Source organism: Bos grunniens, chromosome 15, assembly GCF_055505025.1.
Source record: "Bos grunniens cultivar Pamir isolate PY7600 chromosome 15, Bosgru_T2T1.0, whole genome shotgun sequence".
In the NCBI taxonomy this organism is placed as follows: Eukaryota; Metazoa; Chordata; class Mammalia; order Artiodactyla; family Bovidae; genus Bos; species Bos grunniens.
In genome coordinates this window covers 65,016,426-65,039,922 of record NC_141179.1, presented here as the reverse complement: position 1 = coordinate 65,039,922, position 23,497 = coordinate 65,016,426, and the positions used below count along the sequence as shown (strand labels likewise).

Genomic DNA, 23,497 nt, shown 5'->3' with positions numbered 1-23,497 from the left:
TCCCTCACTATCTCCCAGAGTTTGCTTAAATTCATGTCCATTGGGTTGGGGATGCTATCTAACCACCTCATCCTCTTGTCACCCCCTTCTCCTTTTGCCTTCAATCTTTCCCAGAATCAGGGTCTTTTCCAATGAGTTGGCTCTTCACATCATGTGGCCAAAGTATTGAAGCTTCAACTTTAGTATCAGTCCTTCCAATGAATATTTAGGGTTGATTTCCTTTAGGATTGACTGATTTGATCTCCTTGCTGTCCAAGGGACTCTCTAGAATCTTCTCTTGTGTGGCTGTGCTTTGTCGCTCAGTCGTGTCCAACTCTTTGCAACCCCATGGACCCCATCAGGCTCCTCTGTCCGTGGAGATTCTCCAGGCAAGAATACTGGAGTGGGTTGCTATTTCCTCCTCCAGGGGATATTCCCAACCCAGGGATCGAACCCAGGTCTCCCACACTGCAGGAGGATTCTTTACTATCTGAGCCACCAGAGAAGCCCTTGTGTGTCTATTGAGCACTTAACACGGAGTTAATATGACTGAGTGGAGAAGGCAATGGCAACCCACTCCAGTATTCTTGCCTGGAAAATCCCATGGACGGAGGAGCCTGGTGGGCTGCAGTCCATGGGGTCGCTAAGAGGCGGACACAACTGAGTGACTTCACTTTCACTTTTCACTTTCATGCATTGGAGAAGGAAATGGCAACCCACTCCAGTGTTCTTGCCTGGAGAATCCCAGAAACGGGGGAACCTGGTGGGCTGCCGTCTATGGGGTCGCACAGAGTCGGACACGACTGAAGCAACTTAGCAGCAGCAGCAGCAGTATGACTGAGAGATGAAATTTTTAGTTTCAATTAATTTCAATGTCAATTTATGTAGCTCCATGTGACTAGTGGCTACGATACTGGTCAGTGTTACCATCAAACTTATGACAATAACTTCGAGTGTATAGAGGGAGCCCTCAAGATCCCCACCTTGCTGTTCTGTCCTCGGCCCCTACAAAGCGAGCTCCTAAGCCAGCCATTGCTGTGATCGTGCAGCCAAGTGGTTGAGTTGGGCTGAAACACAGTTTGTTTCCTGCTTGCCAAGCTGTGACCCAAGATGTGGTTGTGTCTGCTTGGAGGAAGGGGAAGCTTTAAAAAAATTCCTCCCAAGGCGCCATGTGGACTAGCAGCAGCCCTGTGTCTGTCCTTGGTGGCCTCTCTGCAGGCAGAGTCAGGTTTCCTCTCTGCTTCTACTTCCTGGAGCTCCTGGTCCAGGTGAGCATACCTGGGGCATGACTCACGTGGGGCATGCTGGGTGCTGGCTGTTACTCAGGAACACTCCCAAGAGGTGATGAGGCCAGGTTCTCATTAAGAATGTCAGTGTCAGGTTCTATTCTGCAGCCCTGTCTGCAAGCAGGTCGCTTGGCCTGAAGTTGGGAAGAGGTAATGGGAGGCTCTGACTCTGGCCACAGGTTAAAAGCAAGGTCATTATTCAGCTTTACCTGCCATAAAACATATATTGCAATTTAATTCCCACTTGGCCTCCTGGTCTAGTTCTCAGTAGTTTCAAAATACAAAAGGGAAGAGGAGGAAAGGTAAGCCATTAAGTTCCTCCAGAACCTCCTCACCTCCCAACCAAAAGGACATGGATTACACTCTAGTCTTGAACACAAAACAGGAACATAATCATGAGCTAACATGTCCATTCATGATGCCCTGCTCTAGAACATAGGCACAAGCTTTCCGAGTTGGAAGGAATATTGAATTCTAAAATCTCATCATAAGATGAGGAAATTTGGGTCTTAGGGAAGTTTGATGACTTGGTCCAGGCCATGCAGAGATCAGAGGAACATATGACTGGATTCCAGTTCTCCTAACTCAGTCCAGTCCTAATTATAAAAATCAGATCGCAAACCGGAGGCAATGGGTTAAAGTTAGCTTGCTGTTTTTGTTGTCGTTGTTGTTTGATTGTACACAGTGTTGGCCCACGCAAGGTTTTAAAAATATTTTTGAATCATTTGCCAATATTTAAAAATCAGATGAATTCATTTTGAAATCCCTATTGGCTATTATCTGGGGGCCTGTAATTCTACATGGCAGCAAGGGCATACAGGGAAGTAGTGCCTGATCCTGCAAAAAAAAGAGAGGTAAAAGCGAGAGGGGGAAGATGCGGACCATCTCAGACGCTGATCAGCCAAGGCCATATCAAACTGATCCCAAAGTAATATACGCTGCTTTGAAAATGCCAGGTGAGTGATTTGTTACTGCTCAACAAACTGCTTTGAGTTTCAGTTTGTGGACGTTCAAACAAAATAGAGATCTTAGGAATCACCTGGTTGAGCCGATTTTTTTTTCCACAGATAAGCGTCATGTGTCTAAACCACTGCGCATCTAAGCCTGCAGATAAGACAGGGTCACAGGGTGTTGTGATCACGTGTAATTTTATAGGCTCCCCTGGCTCCAGCTCTGCTGGGGGCTCCAGATCCATCACATTTCCCCCTAAAATAGTCTTGGCAAAAAATTTCCTAGGAATATTTCTTGTGGACTCTGTGTATTGACAGCACTGATGTCTGCACCAGACTGATGCCTGTGTCCAACTTGGCACATAACAGGCATTCATTCAATAAATGTGTTGAACAAGTGAATGCATCTGTGGGTCAAAATTGGGTGTAGCTTCCTTATACATGTTGCCGTTTTCAGGACACAATCTTTTCAAATTAATATTGATAAATCTTGACAAAATCCTGATATCTCTGTCAATTATAATCTGTTCCTCTTGAAACAGATGTGACATTGCTCTGATTTGGAGAAGTAGAGAATCAGAGTACTAGTGTTATATTTTTCAGGATGTGTTTTGCAGTCTCATAAAATATTAATATTTTAATTGCCCCCAAATGAAAACTAAATAAATCTTCACATCACTAGGTAGGAAATCAGCAGGGGGAAAAAAAAAAAAACTAAAAACAAATCAAAAACACCATGCTGTTGCTGAAACCAAGGCAATCATCTTTTGAAGCCACCAGTACCATCTTTGCTCACAGCCAAGGAGCTCGCCCGGATGTCTTGCGTCTTTCTACTCCCCAGATATTTGAGTGAGAAACCTTTGATTCAATTTTCACTCACTCTTATTATAGCTCTCTTGTTCCGGAGCTCTGTTGTGGGTGCCTTAGCCATCATCAGAAACAATTCTGCCCTCTCTCCACTGTTACCCCTTGTCCTTGAATTAGACAAATATCCCTCAACTTTGCCTCTGCTTGAGACAAGTCATCTTCTGAGAAGCAGCTTAGTCCTGCAGGTAACTGGATCCTGGGCAGGGATGGTACCCCACTGGTCCTCCAGTCTGGTTCCAACATGTCTGGACCCAGCTTAAGCTGTGTTATTTGATACATAAAGGTGGTAGCACATTGGAATCAAAATGACACAAGTGCTTTGCTCTTTCTTTGCTGCTGTCTTCTAGAGCAGTGCAGGGACCTTGCTCAGCTCCACTTCACATGGGAGTCATTGCTGATTTGATCACTGTACAAAAATGAGCTTATACAAGTCCAGCTCTTTGTGAACCCATGGACTGTAGTCCACCGGGCTCCTCTGTCCATAGCATTATCCCAGCAAGAGTACTTGAGTGGGTTTCCAGTTTCTTCTCCAGGGGATATTCCCGACCCAGGATCAAACCCAAGTCTCCCACATTGCAGGGAGATTCCTTACCATCTGAGCCACTAGGGAAGACCATACCAATTTGAAAGCCTTTGCCAGCTAAAAGCTTTTTCTCCATAAACATCAACACACTAGAGAGAAATCTCCACAGTGAAAACCTTTTTTTTAATTTTTAAAAATTAAGTCACAGGTTGCATAGAGGGGCAATAAATTACCACTTACTATGTGCCAGAAATTATACCAATTCTGTGTCTTACTAAATCCTCACAACAGCCTGAAGAGGGCTTTATAATCCTCATTTATAGACGAACAGTGGAGATTCAGTGAGTGAGTGGCTTGCCTGTATAAAGAGCTGAGCCAGAATTCAAATTAAGGTTTTTCTAACTACAGCGCCCTCTGCTTAGTGTTGCCTCTCCGGAGAGATTTTTTTCCTTAAAGCACCTCCAAAACACACAAAACAGCCTCCTTCTCTGTGTGTTACCACCGGGAGTTCATAAAACAACATATTCCCACCGTAGTCTGAGACTTTGCAAAATGCACATATAACTAACTGGGAAAATATAATGTTTGAACCATCCTAGTAAAGAGAACCTCAAAGCAATAAGTCCGTGGCAAATGCCCAAGGCTCAGCCTAAAACTTTCTGCAGGGTGTTACTCTAAAGATGGCCCAGCCCAAGGCTCAGCCTAAAACTTTCTGCAGGGTGTTACTCTAAAGATAACCCAAAAGGTCTCATAGCTTCCTGGTTGTTAAAACAACAACTACAGTAGCAGGAATTGAGACCTAAAGATCAGCAGAGTAGAAATGAGGAAGGAAATGGCATGTTGAATGACTATTTTTCCCCAACTGGCCCTATTCTTTCTAGATATAGTCCCAGAACTTGCATTGTTACAGTGGGAGAATTTGATCGATCAAAGGCTGAAAGTTTTCTACCAAGGTTCAGGCTGTTCAAAACTTGAAGTACTTCAAAGTCTGGGGTATAGTGGAATTCCTAAGAAATTTTATGCCTTTATCTCTGTTAGGCTGGTTTGACACAAATACCCTCTTAGGAGGCCCTTCACAAGCCACCATGTAAATTCTCCTAGGCCAGCAACGAAGTGTGTTCTCGTAGCCTTCTGCCCTCCGAGAATCTCATTTTAATTCCTGCCTCTTTTTGTCCTTTTCTGGTTTCATTAAATTCGTTGTCACTTTGGCTCTTTTCTTTTTTTGTTGTTTTCATTTTTATTGGCATATGATTGCTTTCGAAGTTGTGTTAGTTTCTACTGTACAGCAAAGTCAGCTATATATATATACATATATCCCCTCTTTTTTGGATCTTTCTCCCTCTCTCTTCCCATTTTTCTATTTCAGTTCAAAGGAGCTCTCCATTTCCTCACTTTTGAAATTACTCCCTGGAAGGCAAATCCAGTGATTTCCCATCTCCTTTTCCAGGCACACAGGGTGCTCCTTAGCTGAATAAGATCCCCACCCCAGCCCCCACCCCGAGAGCTCTGGCAATTTCAGGCTTGTAGCAAGAGTAAAGCTTTAGTTTGATGTGGTTAAACCAGTCATCACAGTGTCTTCAGACTCTCAGCCCCAAACCACTCTGGGGTACATCACCCTCACTTTCCATTTCTCTGGATTATCTTTCATCTGTTCACCACTAACCCTCACAGCCTCAACCAAGGCTGAAGCGGGGACCAGCAGGGTGGTACGCTTCCTTTCTTGGTTGAAATACTAACTGCTGTGGCTAAAGCCATTCCCTTTCGGACTCATTACAGGGAACAAGAGAAAGAGAAAGCAAGAGTAAGCGCTGCAAAGACTGCTGTTACATGGTTTCCCTTAAGCCCCAGAAATAGAAAGCCAGACTTCCGACTTGCAGAGCCTCTGTGCGAACCACCAGACCACACTGCCAGATAAGAAAAATGTTCGATTGTGTCATATTTCCTTCATCAGCGCTAGTTTCTGAAAATGGCTCTGAGTTTCAGAGAGCCCGGCCATGATCCTAAGATTAAGAGAAGATGAAAGAGGAAAGAAGAAGGGATCAGATCTCTTTCTTTTCAGGTATAAGTTTATTTTCAACCACATAAGTAAAGGGAAGGGAAGATTATGAGAGATTAGACGTGAGCTAACTTTATTTGCAAAAGAAATTTTTTATTTGCAAGAGAAATGAATTGGACATCAACAGGCATTGAGAAAGGGAGCCTGCCAGTTTAAAAAAATGTGTCCTTGGTCTTTTCAATTCCCCTGTGTTTATTTATTGAGTGCCTGCTCTATGCCAAGGGCTGTGCTTATTGCTGCAAATCCAAAGAGGATGAGGCATCTGTTCACAGAACAAGGAGGCTGGACTAGATTCAGATTCACCTAGATTCCAACTCATGTGCTCAGCATCACCTCCACCACCAAAATAATTTTACTCCACTCTCCCAGAGCAGACTTGGTGGGCACCTGTGCTGTCAGCTGCTGCAGGACGAGTGATGGCCCAGTTATTGACAAGCTCCTAATTGGATGGTAGGAGGTACCATCAGCTATAAAAGGTTATCTTTGGACCAGGCTGGGCTGCTTATGCTCAGAAGAGACTTGGAGGGTGAGGCCTGGTGAGCTGTCAACCTGGGGTAGGGCCTGGCCCAGCAGACAGATGACAAAGGTTGGGGAGGCAGATGATAGACAAGGCTCTTGTGGGGAAGTAGCCATTTCAGGGATGCAACAACAGCATGGAAACCAGGACCTCAGAAGCCAGAGAGCTCACTCGGGGCACAAAGAAAGGAGAGCCTGATGTGGCCCCAAAGCCCAGGACCAAAGAGACCGGGTTTGGAGAGCTGCTGATAGGAGACTTGTAGTGAAGACAAAGGAAGGCGAGGGGACTTCCTTGGTGGTCCAGTGGCTTAAACGCCATGTGCCCAATGCAGGGAGCCCGGGTTCAATCCCTGGTCAGGGAACTAGATCTTGCATGCCACAAATAGACCCCTGATGTCCCAATATGCAGCCAATACAAACCCAGCTACTTATGAGTGACTTCTGTTTGCCTATCCGTGTGCCTTGGGGCTTCCCTGATGGCTCAGACAGTAAAGAATCTGCCTGCAATGAGAGAGACCCGGGTTTGATCCCTGGGTCAGGAAGATCCCCTGGAAAAGGGAATGGCAACTCACTCCAATATTCTTGCCTGGAGAATCCCATGAACAGAGGAGCTTGGTGAACTACAGTCCATGGGGTTGCAAAGAGTCGGACAAGACTGAGCAACTGAGTGCGCACACACACACACACACATACACATACACACACACATATACACGTGCCAGGCCCTGAGGGGCTCAAAGAAAGAGCCAAGTTGGAATTTCACATCGAATGAAGAGCAGATCAAATCCATACACTGAAATAACTGCTGGCTGAGACAGTCCTGCCTGGGTCATGCAGCACTGGCACTCACACAAGCTCTTTCTCCTTGCCTTATCTCATTTAATCCACCCGACAGCCCTGCAAGGTGGGGACTGTTGTCCCTGTTTTAGAAATGAGGGTGCTGAGGTTCTGAGAGACTGTGTACCTTATCTGAATTGGTCCAGCTAGTAAGTGACTGAGCCAGGCTTCGGATCCAAGCCTGTGTTGAGCCTCTGAACGTTCTAGTATAGCCTGCAGCATCCCCGTACTGGAATAATACGGTGCTCCATTGAGCGAGTGTGCTTAGATGTTCAGCTGTGTCTGACTCTGAGGGAAAAGTAAATACCGGCCGGAGGTGCAGGGGAGAAGAGCAGCAGGAGGAGCCCTAGGAGGGAGGGTGCCATGCAGGCACGGCGTCAAGGATGGCTTCTTGGAAGCAGAGGGTCTGTTGGAGCTGGTTCAAAGCTGTAATCATGAGTCTTCTCCAGTTTCTGAGGCAGAGAAGGAGGGTCTGAATTAGGATGTGAGCCATCAGGCAGTTGCTGTCTGCAGTGGCCCTGCCCTGAGGACACAGGGGTGCCACACAGAGCACACGTGGTGTGAGCGCTCACTGCGGGAGCCATGTTCCATCCGGTCAGACACCCAGGCAGCCCACAGGCCCAGCCCCCGGGCCGTGGGCTTGCAACCCCCTCGCAGAACAGCCACTGACCCTGAGCAGAAGTGAGAAGGAAGTACCCCCTCAGCCCCAGGCTGTGGAGGGGGGCCTGGCTGTCCACCAGGGACTGTGGGTGTCCTGGCAGAGACAGGAGGTAGCACAGGCCCCAGGCACTAGGGTGCCAGAGCCTCCTGAAAAGGAACAGGTGTGAAGCAGGCAATTAGCTGGGAAGGCGTCCGGGGGGCAGGCGGCCTAGAGCTGATTGGGGAAGTCACCAGGATTACATCATCGACCGGTAAGTAGGCTTCATTAACTCTCCGATGAGTGCAGTGTCGAGAGGGAATGGTTTTTTTCTTCTTCGAGGAGCCAGAAGAAGTGATCGTTAGATTTGTCCTGTAAAATAAAACTGTTCCGTGGCAGGGACGAGCCTTTAAGCTTCTCCGGTGTATCTGGCACCCTGGCTTCTCTCTGGGAGGAAGGAAGAGTGTCTATTCATGGGCTGTGACTTGGAGAGGCCCCACGGTGAGTCAGGGGTTCTCTGTGTGTGTGCGCCGCGCGGTCGCTCATGTCATGGGGGAACTGCTAATTTACTCATGTAATGTGTTCCTCTAGACCAGCCACAAAGACCACTCAGTTATTTTGATCCAAAAGAGAGGCCGGTGTTTACCACAAACTCCCCAGCAATCCTGTGGGTGTGTGTGTTTGTACAACGACCTCATACAATGAAGCGTTGCCCTGGCTGGCAATGACAAGCATTCCAACTCTGAATTGAGGGCAGAGATCGTCCTGGAGTGACCTCCACGGGCATGATGGCTTGTATGTCTTCTAAAAATCCAAGTGCATGGAGAGAGTGGTCATGTGTTCCGGCCACCACAGGGGACCTGAAGGGGAGCAAACATTTGAGAATATCTAATTCTTGCCAGGCACGGGGCTCAGGTTTTACATATCTTATCATGATGGCTTCTCTCAACTACCCTTTGAAGCAGGTATTATGCTTTCACCATTCCAGGTTCTTGCCCCAATGTTTCTGCCTCGAGGACGCTCATATGTCCTTAGGTGCCCGCTGAAAAATCCTGTAAAACCTTTTCTGACTTTATCACAGTTAGTTACACTCTCCTTTGTGCTCCCAGAAAATCATAGACTTTAGGGAGATGGCAGCTTCAGTTTCTTCCTCTGTAATATTAGGGTAACCATAGGGTCATTGTAAGGAATACATGAAATAAGTCACATAAGTGTTTTGACAGCAGTTGGCACTTATCCCTTGCCAGTCATTGCTGTTATTAATAACAGTAACAGGGCCCGGCCCGCAAGGGCCGTCATTCCGTGTCCGGGCCGGCGGCCGAGCCCGAGTGTCCGCGCTCAGGGCTGCTGGCCGCTAGCACCGAGCCCTCGTGGGCTGCGTGTCGCTGCTGCCCAGACGCGGGTCAGTCCGTGGCTTCTGAGGGACCGGGGTCGCGGCCAGGCACTAAAAAAAAAAAAAAAAATAACAGTAACAATAATACCACATACGATTATGTATCATTGTAAGTTCCTTGAGTATAGGGATGTTAACTACTTGGTTCATTGCTTTATCCTCAGAGTCTAGCAGTGTTTGGCACGTGGGAGGCACTTGTTTTCTAGCTGGTGAGTGAATCAGAGTGAAAGCTTTGCCACCTCTCACTTCTGTATGCGCCTGAGAATGGACCCTTGTCTAACCTGCCTCTGTATCTGTAATATCACCACTTCATCTGGTACAACCCACGTGTTTAGTGACTGTACTGAACAGATGAACGGGACCATGAGATGCTGCTACTCAGCCAGTGCCTGGCTAAGGGAGGCGGCCGCGTGCCCATTTGATGCTGTGTGGGGGCTCAGGGATCCCTCCTGCTCCCTGAATTCAGTGAGTGTGCCCTCGACACACCACCCCTGCATGGTGAGCTTCTCAAGGTGGGGACTGCGTCTTGTTTACTTTTGAATCCTTGGTGTCCAGCTCTGTGCCTGGCACAGCATGCTCAGATGGGTGTCCAAGAAATCTCCTGTCCTCCCGGACTCCGAGCGTGGAGTCAAGTGGATTTGTCATCTCTCTTCCAGCACCACCTAACCCTCTTCTTCTGTCGAGGCTCCCACTTCAGTTTATTAAAGACCCTTTTTCTCAGTTATAATGGTCTAAGTCTCCTCTGGAGTATTGTACCCTATGGGAAGAGCAGTCTTTGTAATCAGGCTTTTCTGGACTCAAATCTTGACTCTGGCAACTGCGAGCTGTCTTATCTGGATGAGTTGCTTACCTCTCCTGGGCATCAATTTCCCCTTTCAACAAATGAGGCAATAATACACTCTATTCACCTATTCACCTTAGGGCGCCTAAGACATGGCGGGACCTGTTCTAGGCCCCGGAGATACATTTATGTGAACAAAACAAACATTGCTCTTGCCTGAATGGTACATGCAAACTAGAGAGGGAGAGACCGACACTAAACAAATAAGCCAGTAAACAGATAGGGGGTTGGATGGTGCATGTGCTATGGGGAAAGGAAGTGGGCAGTCAGGGTTATCAGTGTCTTATTCTGGGGACGAAGGGAGGCCTTTCTAATAAGGAGAACCTGCATCCGGAGAATAAGATTCCAGGGAGAGGAAGACAGCAAAGATACCTCCTGCCTCTCCCACCCCAGTCCAGCCCCAGTGCAATCCAGTCACATCCCTTGTTCTGCTCAAAAGTCTGCAGAGCTAATGGCTCATTAAGTTCGTAGTCTTAGAGACTGACCTTCAGAACCACCTCCAATATGAGGCTACATTCACCTTTTCCAGACATATTCTACTGCTGTCAGAAATATTTAATCCTAGGAGAGAGAGCTGGGTGCACTTTGTCAGTCTCAGCAGAATGACTGAGGAAAAAAGCCTAAGCATACTCCCAATGACGAACAGATTGAGATGGGCCCTTATCCCAGATTCCCTGGGCCAGATTCGCATGTTCCAGTCAAGGTGGACAGGACCCCTATTACTGGCTCGCCCTTCCCATAGTGTTACCATGGAGTCGGCGATAACGCATCTTTTTTTTTTTTGAGTAATAAGCGTCCCTTTATTTGCTGACGCCATTACAAAAACCGATTACATTAGCAACAAAAACTGTTTTCTTGAGTTGAAGTCAGAGGCAGTTACTCCCCAAAATGTTAAGTAAAACAGTGTACTACATCAGTATTAAAATGTTAAATTTTACATTGTCTTTACCACGTTTGATCTTCTGAACAATTTTATTGAGCAAGATAAGATAAAAGAGTACATGTTTATTTTATCTTCAGGAATGTAAAGGTCTAATCATTCAAACAGGTTTTATTATAAAACTAAATTCTGAGGATGTCTACAGAGTTGGCTTTTTTTTTTTTCTTAAAGCTACAAAATGGCATGCGGTTTCCCAAATCAGTTTTCTTTTACTACTTTTATCTCCCTTGATCCCTGCTCCTATGGGCCCCTCACCCATAACAAAATGACCTCATTTTGCCTTTACTGATTCTGATGGGTGATCCAGGCTCCAGTCGTAAATTCCTGTATCCAACGGCTGCAAGCTTCCCTGGTCCTCCATTCTTCCATTCTTTTTCAATCAGCACTCAAGCCACGAAGGATTAATGTCCAGACCAAGGGCACATTGGTCTGGACATTAAACTGGGACCCTCTGGCCGTACACAGAACAGTAAACTCCCCGATACTATGGTTTTACCAGCCTGGTGAACAGGCACCACCAGCCTCTAAAACGTCCCCCATGATGGCATTTATGATGAATTTAAAGCCTGGCTAATTTCAGACCCTTCTTGTAGGGAAAGCCCTTGGACTGACACTTACCACCATGTGGATCTTGGAGAAAAGCAAAAGAGATCCTGATCCTCAACACTGATGTTCTAAAAGAACGTGCCTGAGGCTTTCTATTCTCTACCACACGATGTTGAAGCAAGGACAGCCATTCATGACTGTGGGATACAGATGCCCCCTAGCATTATGAATGGCATCCCTGAATACCACTGTGGAGCCTACACATCTGAAAATGTTACTGCCGAACCTGTAGGTTTTCACTAGCTGGCTCCACCTGATGTGGCTGATGTAGCCTCAGTCTGGGACACAGTTTTCCTACTCAATGCCAGGACGCCTGGGCAATGTGGCACCCACACTGTCATTCCTATCTGTTTGAGTGTACCCCTCTTCTTCCCCAACACCACCGGCCAAGCAGATTACATTATCCTAAGCAGCCAGCAGGAAAATAAAAATGGAATGTGATTCTGTATTTTAGTGCCCACTTCTGAAGATTCCTCCACCATAGTTATGATGCCCAGTTGGATGCCCAGTACACAGAAACTTGTGCCCTTGAACACACCTTCTACCCTGTGCATCCTTGTGACAGCCTTTCTGATGTCAGCCTATGCTTCCACGACCTGGGTCAAGAGCTGCACTTGCCCAGGGAGCCTATCACAGCATTGCAGGTGATGACCTGATCCCAGACAACCACCCCTCAGAAAATGACTACCCAGTTACACACATCATCTGCCAAGGTGCCCCTGCCAGAACACAGGCATCTTCCCCTCAGGGGATAGCCCACTCAGCATATACCATACACTCAAAAGAGGTGAACACCAGACAGACCTGCAAACTTAACCCTCTCCTCCCCGTTGGGCACAATAAACCCCATTACCACTGTGGCTAAAATGTTCCCTCCTAAACCTCCTAAAGCAAGCCTCCTGCTTAAGGCCCTCCCCAAGCTAGTCTGTATGTACACATGGTCAAGGCTACGCCCCAGAGGCCCAGTCACTGGGTGCACTCAGCCCCTATGGGCAAGCCACTTCCTTATTCACTCCATGCCAGATGACCCAAGACTCATGAAAAAAGGCTCTCCCCTACACCCACCAATACTGATGCTACTGGTCTGGGTCTCTAGGTCTTGCTTTGTCTTACCCAGGACCCGACAGGACATTGATTGAATGTTATCAAGTTTGGTCCCTGGCCCATGAGTCTGGACATGTAACCATTCAAATCCACATGCCTGTGTTGGTGTCTTCCCAGGCCCACATAGCATGATAGGAGGCACAGCTCTCCAAGATAGTAAAGGCCCAGATAGTAAAGGAACATGAGTGATTAGAAGCTACAGAAGGAACCTGGTTCTCCAGTGTCCCTCCCCTAGATAACTCACTCCTGATGTCCCAACTCCTAAACTCACCCGCACACCCTACTGACTCCATTGATCTTCTTGACCTTTTCCAACCACCCCGTGAGGGGACCCTGCTGGTCACAATCCCCAGCAGAAATGATGAGCATTTCCCTATGCATGGCCCCAGATATAAAAGTGACACCTTGGGGCTAGAGGAGTGGGGCTAAGGGCTCGATTACATAAGGAATGTATTATAGCAGATGCAGCAGAGGAAATGTCTGAGGTTCTATTAGAATCCTGTGACGTTCACAGTGTAACAAACAGTGGCAGCACTTGAGGCTTTCACTGAAGGGCAAAAGTCCTAACTGCCAGGGTGGCAGACGGCAGACTAGCTCCAGATGACCTTACCACTGTAATATATGTGCCCTCAAAGAGGAGGAGTATGTGTCCTCAAGGGAATTTCCTGCTATGTGTGGATAAGTGACACAGGCAAAGTCATCTAAATAGCCCAGCAGATGCACCATCAAACCAAAACCAAATTTTATACAAAGTAGCTTGAAGTCTCTAGTTTCTGAATGTTCCCTGACTCTTGGGGTGACCTGCTCCAGACCCTCCCACCAGAAAGTGGACCTCACATACTGAACGGGTTATGTAAAGTCAGTACAGCCCACAGTCAAGTGTATTAATAAGAGACCACCTGAAATTAATCTCTCTTCTCCATCACCTCCTGGCATTTTTCAGCAGGTGGGCTCCTGTCCTATATCGATGTCCCCAGGACCAGGTTTTCTCTCCCTGAAGAGGTTAGGGAGCTCTATTGTCAGGGGGCTGTTCACCTAGGGATTCCCCTCATTTTGCCAATGTCTGATTAGATTATAAATCTTTGAGTCACTTGTGATCACAGCCAAGGGGTGGTGTGTTTGGACAGGCAATGCCTTTAAACAAGGGGGAATGGCAGACAGGTTGTCGAGTTGAATCATAACAATATTCCAGTGAAATGAAACCTGAACCTGTCTTTATTCCATCAGTACCCCAGAACCACGCCTCCAACTCCTGACCCCAGACACTTAGGCTCTTTCCTGCCAGTCACACCTGCTTCACTCACTGGGTGCTTAAGACTATGGGCTTTGAAACCTCTGCTGTTTATCCCTACTCATTCCTCAGCTCTGTGACCTGTAGCAAGTTCCTTAACCTTTCTGTGACTCAGTTTCCCCATCCATAAAGTTATGATCACAATACTTACTCCATTAGGGTGTTGTAAGAGATATGAATACCCAACTCTAGGTAAAGCCCACAGTACAAGTCTGACACAAAGGAAATACCCAGGTATTTATTCATCAAGGGTACCTCACTTTCTATTAATGCTTCCTCCAGAAAACCTTCCACATCTATTCCCACTCCAATTTCTCCTTAATCCAATTAATCTGATTCCATCTCTGTTCAGCACCTTGCTGTGAATCATATATCTGTTCTCCATTACATATGCATTCATTTTGGCTTCCCAAGTAAGAGATAAAGGTCCTTGAGGAAGGGACAACATTATACGTGGCTCGCCCACTGACGTGCTGTGTCATCTTGCACTTAATTTTTTCAGGATTGAGTTTCTTTCCCTGGAATATGTGGCAAATATGTGGCATGTGTGCCAACATTTCCCCACCCCATAGCCTTGGGAGACACTAGTACTTAACAATAATTCTCTTCCTCCTCACCTGTCTCCAAACTCAGCATCCTTAGTGCAGTGCTTTGGACAGTGTCTACTAATGTATTCAGTAATTAAGTGTTGAGTACTTACTAGGTACTACTCTTATTTAGTATTCTGGAGATAAAACTTTGGGTGTGCTGTTGGTGCACTTGTGGAACTTGTCACTTAATGGGGAAGAAAGAAAATATGCAAATGCATAAGTGAGAAGATCTCAGATAGTGATCAGTACAGGGATGAAAATAAAACAGTGCTGTGTTAGTGTCTGGCGAGGAGGTTGAGTGTCCAGGGACTTTCTGAGGCCTCAAGAGATTTTGATCTGGTAGATTTGGTGTGGGCCCCAGAATATGCGTTGTTAACAAGCAAATGTAGGAAATGGCAACCCACTCCAGTATTCTTGTCTGGAAAGTTCTATGTACAGAAGAGCCTGGTGGGCTACAGTCCATGGGATCAGAAAGAGTCAGACAAGACTAAGGGACTGAGCACGACGTGGTAAGAGTGAATGTCTGGAGTCAGAAGACCTTACATCCACTTCCTCACTACATAGTTGTGTGACTTGAGCAAGTTATTGAATTTCTGTGACCCTCAATTTCCTTATCTGTTAAATTGAAATATTACTACTACTCATCTCAGAAGGTTATATTAGGATTAACTAAGATGAAACATATAAGATTCCTGGTGCATAGTGCATGCTCAATAACAGGCAGGTATTAATTACAACAATGGGCCCATCTCCTCCTAATTATAATCTTCAAAAAACAGACCCAACAAGTACCATTTAGTAGGTATTGAATATAGCCTTTAGTTGGTTTTTGCCTAATGAAAACTCTTCCTCTTGAAAAATAAATTGTCAAAAGACCTTCCTGTCAGCAGGACTGCCAGAGTCCAGTGAAAATATATTCCCTGGCACTCTAGTTGAGGCAGGTTTCAGGTTTGGAAGGACTGTCTTAATTTCCTCTCCAGTCAAGTGGAAGCCTGGCTACTTGCCTTTCTAAGTCGGTGGGCAGGGATGGGGGGATTTCTGAGACCTGCAGGGATGTGAGATTTGCAAAGTATGAGGCACAAACAGGACACTTGCCTTCTCAGAGCAACTGGCCCATCCAGCTGACGGGCCCCCATGCGCTCCTGCTCTGCCGGCCTCCACTCACTTAGAGAAGGGGGCCACTCCTCCGCGTTAAAAGCTGAGCTGGTACATAACGAAGAAAAAAAAAAAAAAAGAAAGCTGGGCAGGAAGCAGCCTTTTCAACCAGTGAAGAAACCGTTAGAATCCATCCCTTTGCCCCATGCCAAAGCTCAACTTGCCCCACCCAGCCACACTATCAAGGACACTCAGGCCATCGCAAAGCCCTGGAGGTATTTGTCCCTAGTTTATCAGGGACCTGTGAAAACATTTCCCTAACTGAAGATAAAGAGCTCTTTCCCCTTCTCCCTCCATTCTACTTCTAACTACCTACCAGAGAGTTCCTCTCCTTTTCTTTCAGTAACACCAACTCTGAAAAGAAGTTGTTTTTCACCCTGGACTTGAAGTAACTGGTGGAGAGGCAGGTAAGAGCATTTTATTCGTTCATTCCTTCAGTAAGTAATTATTGGGTGCTTAATACATGCTGGGCTAGGCTCTTGGATTCAATTCCAACGCAGAAGGAGCCTGCAGTATTTGGGGAACCCAACAGTACTTAACAACCACAAAACGTAGAATTATCCATTGTGATCCAAACTGGCAAAGAGTAGATAAACAACGAAGTCCTACTGAATAGCACAGGGAACTATTCAGTATCTTATACCTATAATGGAAAAGAATCTGAAAAAAAAAAAAAAAAAAACTGAATCGCCTTGTGGTATACCAGAAGCTAATACAGCACTGTAAATCAACTCTACTTAAATAAATAAAAAGGAAAAAATATTAAAAACAAAAAGCTTGAGAGTGGGATCATATAATGATGGGTCCTAGTACAGTCATGAGGGGCTGGGGGCTTCCCTGCTGAAGTAATGTTTGAGTTGAGAGAAGTGTACATAGTGTTATCTTCTGGATTTCACTCTTGCCCTCCCAGTGGGTGTTTTCAGGGTTAAAAAGCTGCCTCAGGGGCGGGAAGACTTGCTGCCATGCCATGCCTGTCCCGTTTTCGGGACTAAGTCACGATTCCTCGATTCTGGTGAAGGTTAGGATGGAAATGACTTATTGGAGTGATGGAGAGGCCAGCATAAACCTGCCAGGACCTCCTTCAAGATTCAGTTCACTTTGCAAAAGTTGCCAGATGAAAGATATTTCCAGATGGAGAGCCATGCAGGAAATACAAATGCAAGAGTTTTTAACAGCTCCTCCTTTGCAGGCTATGACCAAGGCAGTTTCTGCAGTGTGATGGGAAGGACTGTAGCCTAATAGCATGGGAAGAGCTGAACGGGCCCGCGAGCATCCCAGGGTCGTCTGGAGAGAGACTGTGCCCCGAAGGGGGCATTCAAGATGCTCTACTATGGGACCACCCCCCACCCCAACCCCAATCCTGCCACCACCACTCCATGTGGAGCCTGTGCCTGCTATATGCTAACCCTCGGTTTCTCAGAGGAGAGGCCAGATAGGAATCGATGACAGCGTGAGTCCCTTTAAGGAGGAGGCTGGACATAGTAACAAACTGCCCCCTTTTCCCCGTCCTTGGGGCCTAGCGGGCCTGCAAGGAAGATCCTCTGAGAGTCAGGGACCAGCGCTGCTGACGGGGGCCTAAGTGGGCAAGGATTGCCACTGGGGGACCCAAAGAACGTCTCAGAGTTCATGCAACAGGGCTCACTGTAGCCTTGTGTGTGTGTGCGCTAAGTCGCTTCAGTCACGTCTGACTCTTTGCAACCCGATGGACGGTGTAGCCTGCGAGGCTCCCTTGTCCGTGGGATGCTCCAGGTAAGAATGCTGGAGTGGGTTGCCGTGACCTCCTCCAGGGGATCTTCCCAACTCAGGGATCCAACCCACATCTCTTACATCTCCTGAACTGGCAGGTGGGTTCTGTACCACTAGCGCCACCATAACACTGGATGTTGTTAAATGTATCTATGGGTGAACCTGAGAAGGTTGCAAGCTCCCTGAAATGAAGGCAAAATTCTTTGCACCTTGGACAGCTGTGCACCTAGGGAGAGGTGTTTGACTTTTACCAGGTTGTGTGTGTGTGTGTGTGTGAAAAATACACACGGCGTAACATTTACTATTTTAACCACTCCCAAGGATGTAGCTGAGGGGCACTGAGCACATTTACACTGCTGAGCAACTGTCACCCACTACCCATCTCCAGAAGGTTTTTTATTCTCCCCAAACTGAAATATGATATCCAGTGAAAAACAACTCTCCTCTCTCCCAGCCCCTGGCCACCCCCATTCTACTCATTGTCTCTATGAATTTAACTACTCTAGGTACCGCGTATGAGTGGAATCATACAGTCTTTATCCTTTTATGACTGGCTTGTTTCACTTAGCATAACATCCTTAAGTTTCAACCATGTTGTAGCATGTGACAGGATTTCTTTTTTAAGGCAGACCTTTCTTCTTTAAGAATGTAAGTCACTTATGAGCTGGCAAGATAGTGTGCACACATTTTATGCATATTTATTTATTGGGTATATACCCAGAAGTGGAATTGATGAGTCATATATTAATTTATTTTTAATTTTTTGCAGAACCTGCTTATACCATAAACTATATTACATTAATATATTATATATATAATATATATTATACATGTGTGCCTAGTTACTCAGTTGTGTCTCTTTGCAACCCCATAGACTATAGCCTGACAGGCTGCTCTGTTCTTGGGGATTCTCCAGACAAGAATACCAGAGTGGGTTGCCATGCCCTCCTCTAAGGGATCTTCCCAATACAGGGATCAAACCCAGGTCTCCCACATTACAGGCAGATTCTTTACCATCTAAGCCACCAGGGAACCCCAAGAATACTGGAGTGGGTAGCCTATCCCTTCTCCGGGGGATTTTCCTGATCCAGGAGTCAAACCAGGATCTCCTGCATTGCAGGAAGATTCTTTACCAGCTGAGCTACCAGGGAAGCCCATATGTTGTATATAATATATATATTATATTCCCATTAGCAGACCATGGAATTTCCAATTTCCCCACATGTTTGCCAACACTTCATTTTCTGTTTGGGGGATAATAGTTGTCCTGATGGATGTGAAGTGTACTTTACTGTGGCTGTGTTTTGCATTTCTCTGATGATTATTATTTCTTGAAACTCTCTCTCTGCTTATTGGCCATCTGTATATCTTCTTTAGAGAAATATTTCTTCAAGTCTTTTGCCCGTTTTTTAATTTTTTTTTTTTTTGCTGTTGAATTATAGGAGTTCTTTAAATATTCTGGATATTAACCTTTATCAGATACATGATTTGCGAATATTCTCTCCCATTCCATAGGGTGCATTTTCACTCTCCTAATACTGTCCTTCATACACAAAAGTTTTTAACCTGCAGTCTAGTTCGTCTGTTTTTCATTTTGTAGCCTGTGACAATAAAAGGTGTCATATTCAAGAAGTCATTGCCAAATCCAACGTCATGTACTTTTTACCCTGTTTTCTTATAAGAGTTTTATAGTTTTGAGTTGGCAGGTTTTTAAAGAGGTCTGTAACTGACAAAGCATGGGCCATCCTCAATACTGATAGCGGGGAGACCCTCACATATTGACGAATGTCAGTATGAAGCTAGGAATTGGGAAATTGATAAAATGATGGTGATATGTGAAGTCTTTAATTCAAAAGGAATTATTGAATATCTCCATATTTAGTGAAAATGAAAATTATGATCTCTCTTCTCTAAGAACATAAGTCACTTATGAGATGGCAAGATGGTGTGCACACATAAAATCATGGCTCTGCAAGGCAGAGTCTAATGAGCACCTACCCAGGCCCCAGAACCAAGAGCTGGAAGGAGCTGAGTTCAGGGGACAGAGAAACCTTCAGTGCAGAGATGTGGCTTGAGTGGGCTCCAAGTTGATGGACACAATCTGGAGAGGCAGAGAAGACTGGGGAGGATTTTGTACAAACTGCAGGATGATTGCTGTTACCGAGCACTCACTGTGTGCCGGGCTCTGTGCTCTGCCTGCTGCATACATTATCTCAGCCATGCCTCTTCACCCTATATTTATCATCGCCTCTGTTTTATCACTGCAGGCACTGAAGCACAGAGATTTGCCTAAGATTAATTACCCAGATAGTAAGTTGTAAAGTGGAGACTAGAAACCAGGTTTATTAATCTCTATTCTTAACCCCTCTACAATTCTAGCACCAAAGTTTTGGAGCACAGACAAAGCAGACATTCCTGATGGAAAGAACAGAATAAAACAGTGCACAGAAATGGGCATGAGCCGGATGTCTGAGGTCAAAGAGGAGCAGCCTGGTTGGTGGGAAGGGTCAGGCTCTAGGGGTTTGGGATGTGAAGTTGATTCGATGGGATGGGCAGGGTCACAAGCATCTTTCATGGAATCATCAAGAGTTTGTCTTGATCTTCTGGAAGGACAGAATCTCACATACAGCTGCAGCTCTAACCTTTCAGTCCACCTCTTTCTTCTATAAAATGAGAGCATCAAGATCCCAAAAGGTTAAGCGACTTGCCAATGATCACAGGCAATAAGGGAGTCATTGCAAATTTTTGAGCAGGGTGGTGACAGAGAAGAAAAGAGTAGTCCAGATGGGTTAGTGAGGCAGCCAGATACATGAGGGGTAGCTGAAGGGAAGCAGAGAAAGTTGGCACTAAGAAGCAAGCAGCTCTTTCCCTGGTTTTGGCTGAAAGATATCTCCCTTAGCTACAGATATTTCCAGGAGCATCACATACAAGACTCCTTTCCCCTGAGGTCTGGAGCTTAGGAAGTCAAGTGCCATCAGGAAGGTCAGACTCCCTTCCCCAGCCAGGCTCAGGGCCCTCAGCTAGACACGAATGTCAGAAAACACTGCTTCCCCAGAAGCAGCCCAGCCCCTCCTCCAATGGAAGGTCTATCTGGAGTGGGATGTCTCAGACCAGAGACCCCCAACTCTGAAGAACCAGTGACCAGGAAAGGCTCCTGATGCCATCTCTTTTTGTTGCTTATCTGAATATGGAGCTGGGCCAACTGTCTGTGAGTCTAACCCACCTGCCCCCTGGGGGTTGGGGGTTGCCCGAGCTGGTGAGATAAGGCAGGAGTACCCCAGGCAAGGAGGCTGACCCCACCTGCTTGGACTGAGCCCTATATTATAACATAACTCCAGTTATCCACCTGCATGTCAAGAAAGGCCTGCCCTGGTCGCCTGTCCTCCTCTGAGGTTCTCTTAGCTTCATTAATTCTAATAATAGCTGCCATCCATTGAGCACTGTGCTAAGCATTTGACATGCATGATCTCATTTTATTCCTCCAACCCTGTGATGAAGATATAATTATCCTCATTCTACACGTGACGGAACTGAGGCTCAGAGCTATCAAATGATTTGCCTAAAACCACAGAGCTGAAAGAGCCAGGACTAAAACATAAGCCGATCTATATCCAAAGCCTGTGCCTTTACCCATAGAATTGACTGCATTCTATGCACTAGCCCACTGTAACCATGTCTCCTTGTGGGCATGGGGGACCTGCAGTGGAGAATCAAGCTTCAAAGTAGGTCCTTGTTACTGACACCACCTGTATCTGTGTGTTCCTAGGAGCCAAGAGTTTGATCTGGTTCCTAAACCAAATTCCTGGGTCTGACTCTGAGTGGTATATGGGCCCTTATTTTCTCCCAATAGCAATGCTCTAGGAAAACATGTGATCTTCAAGTTCCCTCTCAACTTTTACCTGGAGAGTATAGTGCAGGCATATTTTGGCCACAGGGAGCGGGGCTGTCATTTATTCATTCCACGAACAGTTATTGAAAGCCTACTGTGTGCTAGGCACATTCTAGGTCCTAAAGACACAATTGGAAACAAGTCATATTCTTATGGAATTTATATTCTAGCTGGGAAGAAAGGTCAAAACCAAACCCATAAAAAACTACAAACACATATGTAGTAAAGTAGAAGTAATGATGATACTAGGAAGAAAAATAAAGCGGGATAAGGGAATGGAGGATGATAAGAAATGGGATTTTAAAAGGCTCTTATGAGGATAAACATTTGAACCAGAATGAAATACATGGGAGCCATAGGATGCTCTAGAGGAAGAGCATCTCAGGCAGAGGAAAGGACAGGTGCAAAAGCCCTCCAATAGGAGTTGACTTGGTTTGTTTTAAAGTTTAGGGAAAACATCAGTGTGGATCTAGCATAGTGAAAGGGTTGTAATGAAAAAGAGGAGAAGGGGCCAGATAGGATAAGGCCTTCAAGGCCACAGAAAGGAGCTGGACTTCAGGTGTGCCGTTGGAGCGTCCCAGGCACTGTGCTGTGTCACTCAGGCAGGTCTGCGTCTGAGAAACTAAAGGAAGGATATGAATCTCATGAACAAAGGGCATCAGGACAGCTCTGTGAGTCAGCTCGCCCAGCTCTGACTCCCCCTTGAATTCAGAGCAGCAAATAAATTCAAGGTCTGGTACCCAAGAGAGAAGGTGGGGGAGGGTTTGAAGGGGACAGAGACAGAAGAAGGAACTGTTGACTCTAGGTCTCACTTGCCTTGTCCATCAATGGGGCCCTGAATCACCAATGGGTGTTCAAATATTTTAAAGCTGGAATCTCTCTGTATAAGCCGAATCTTCTGCAGAAGCTTACTCTGTGCCTGTCTCCTTTCTGAGTACCTTATATAATATGTCTCATTTCACAGAATTGTTATAGCGGCTCCGTGAGATAGGTACCCTGAATATGCCCACTTTACAGATGCAGAAGCTGAAGTCCAGAGAGGCTGAGCAACACGTCAATAGGTGCAGAGCTGCTGTGGTTGGAGCAGGAACGGGTGGAGCCTACTAGGGAAACACTTCAAACTGCTCCAAGGAGCAAGCTGGGAAATCACATTTCAGAGGCTCCTTCCACTCAGACATGCCATGAGTTTAACTCTGCTTTAAGACCTCGCTGTAGAGTTGTGACATTTGGGGGCAGTTACTTAAGCACTTTGACTTTGTCTCTCATCTCAGTCCTAACAGGTGATTTAGAAGTTGCTGGAAAGGGGAAAATCAGAAACATGCAATCAGGGATGTGGCTGAAGCAGATGAAGGGAAGCGATGAAGCTGTCAACAGCGTACCTAGGACCTAAATGGTCACATTCCTGAATTTCTGATTGGAAAGTGGGGGCTTCCCAAGCCTGAAGCCAGCTTATGTCTTAGGTACACTTCAGCTTTTTCTACAGCACCCCAGTCTCAGCATTCTTTGGTGGATGTCCTGACTGGCTAGGAGATGGCTGCTTCCTGATACAGTAGTGATGACTTCTGAAAGATGGGGTAATAACAACAGGTATCATTTCTGAGCATTTACATCACTGTGCAAAGCATTTTTATACACATGATCTTATTGAATCCTCTTAAAACTCCTGTGAAGTAAGCAGATATCCCTGTGACCTTACTCTAGTCCCAAACCTGCTGAGTTTACTGTTGCCTCCATTTGACAGATATAGAATCTGAGGTTCAGAGAGGTGAAATAACTTCCCCCAAGTCACCCAGCTGGTAAACAGCTGAGTTATGCCTTCTGACACCTTTGCTCATCTCCTAAACTCAGTTGATAAAGATTTTTCAAAAAGATTTGTGGGGCTTTTTTCTCCTATATAGGAAAACTGGTTTATTTTTCACAAATGTTACTGATAGATCTAACATTCTGAAAATATGTCCATCAACATGCCCTGAAATGTTCTGAGATGAGTTTGGAAACCAGATTCCTATGACAGCTGAGTTGTTTAAAGAAGTTTCCATGGGAGCTGAAGCCATAGTAAGACAAATCTTTATTTTTGTTCCTATACATGAATGTCACAACTAACAGGTATATGATGCAACTTGGCTTCTAAAGGTGGCAAAAAAAAAAAAAAAAAAAACATAGAAGAGGTAAATTGTCATTCTTGGCATCTTCCCAATGACATTTGCATTTTCCTTTCTACTAGAAGTCCATTTTAGCAAAGAAATGTAGCCTTAGTCACTTGAAACTGCTCTTCCTGAGAAAACAATTGT

The 23,497-nt window shown here is 45.8% G+C and overlaps 1 protein-coding gene across 2 annotated transcripts in view; it reads left to right on the top strand.

Annotated features, from left to right (window-relative positions):
- Window positions 1-23,497, top strand: part of LMO2 (LIM domain only 2) — a 64,157-nt gene that overhangs the window by 25,698 nt on the left and 14,962 nt on the right. Inside the window, exons 1-2 of one of the 2 annotated variants that reach the window (XM_086341107.1) lie at window positions 7,585-7,925; window positions 15,915-15,978. The gene's annotated coding sequence lies outside the window, so the exon portion shown is untranslated. Of the gene's footprint in view, window positions 1-7,584; window positions 7,926-15,914; window positions 15,979-23,497 lie in introns of those variants that run through there. The other variant, XM_086341108.1, reaches the window with a different exon arrangement.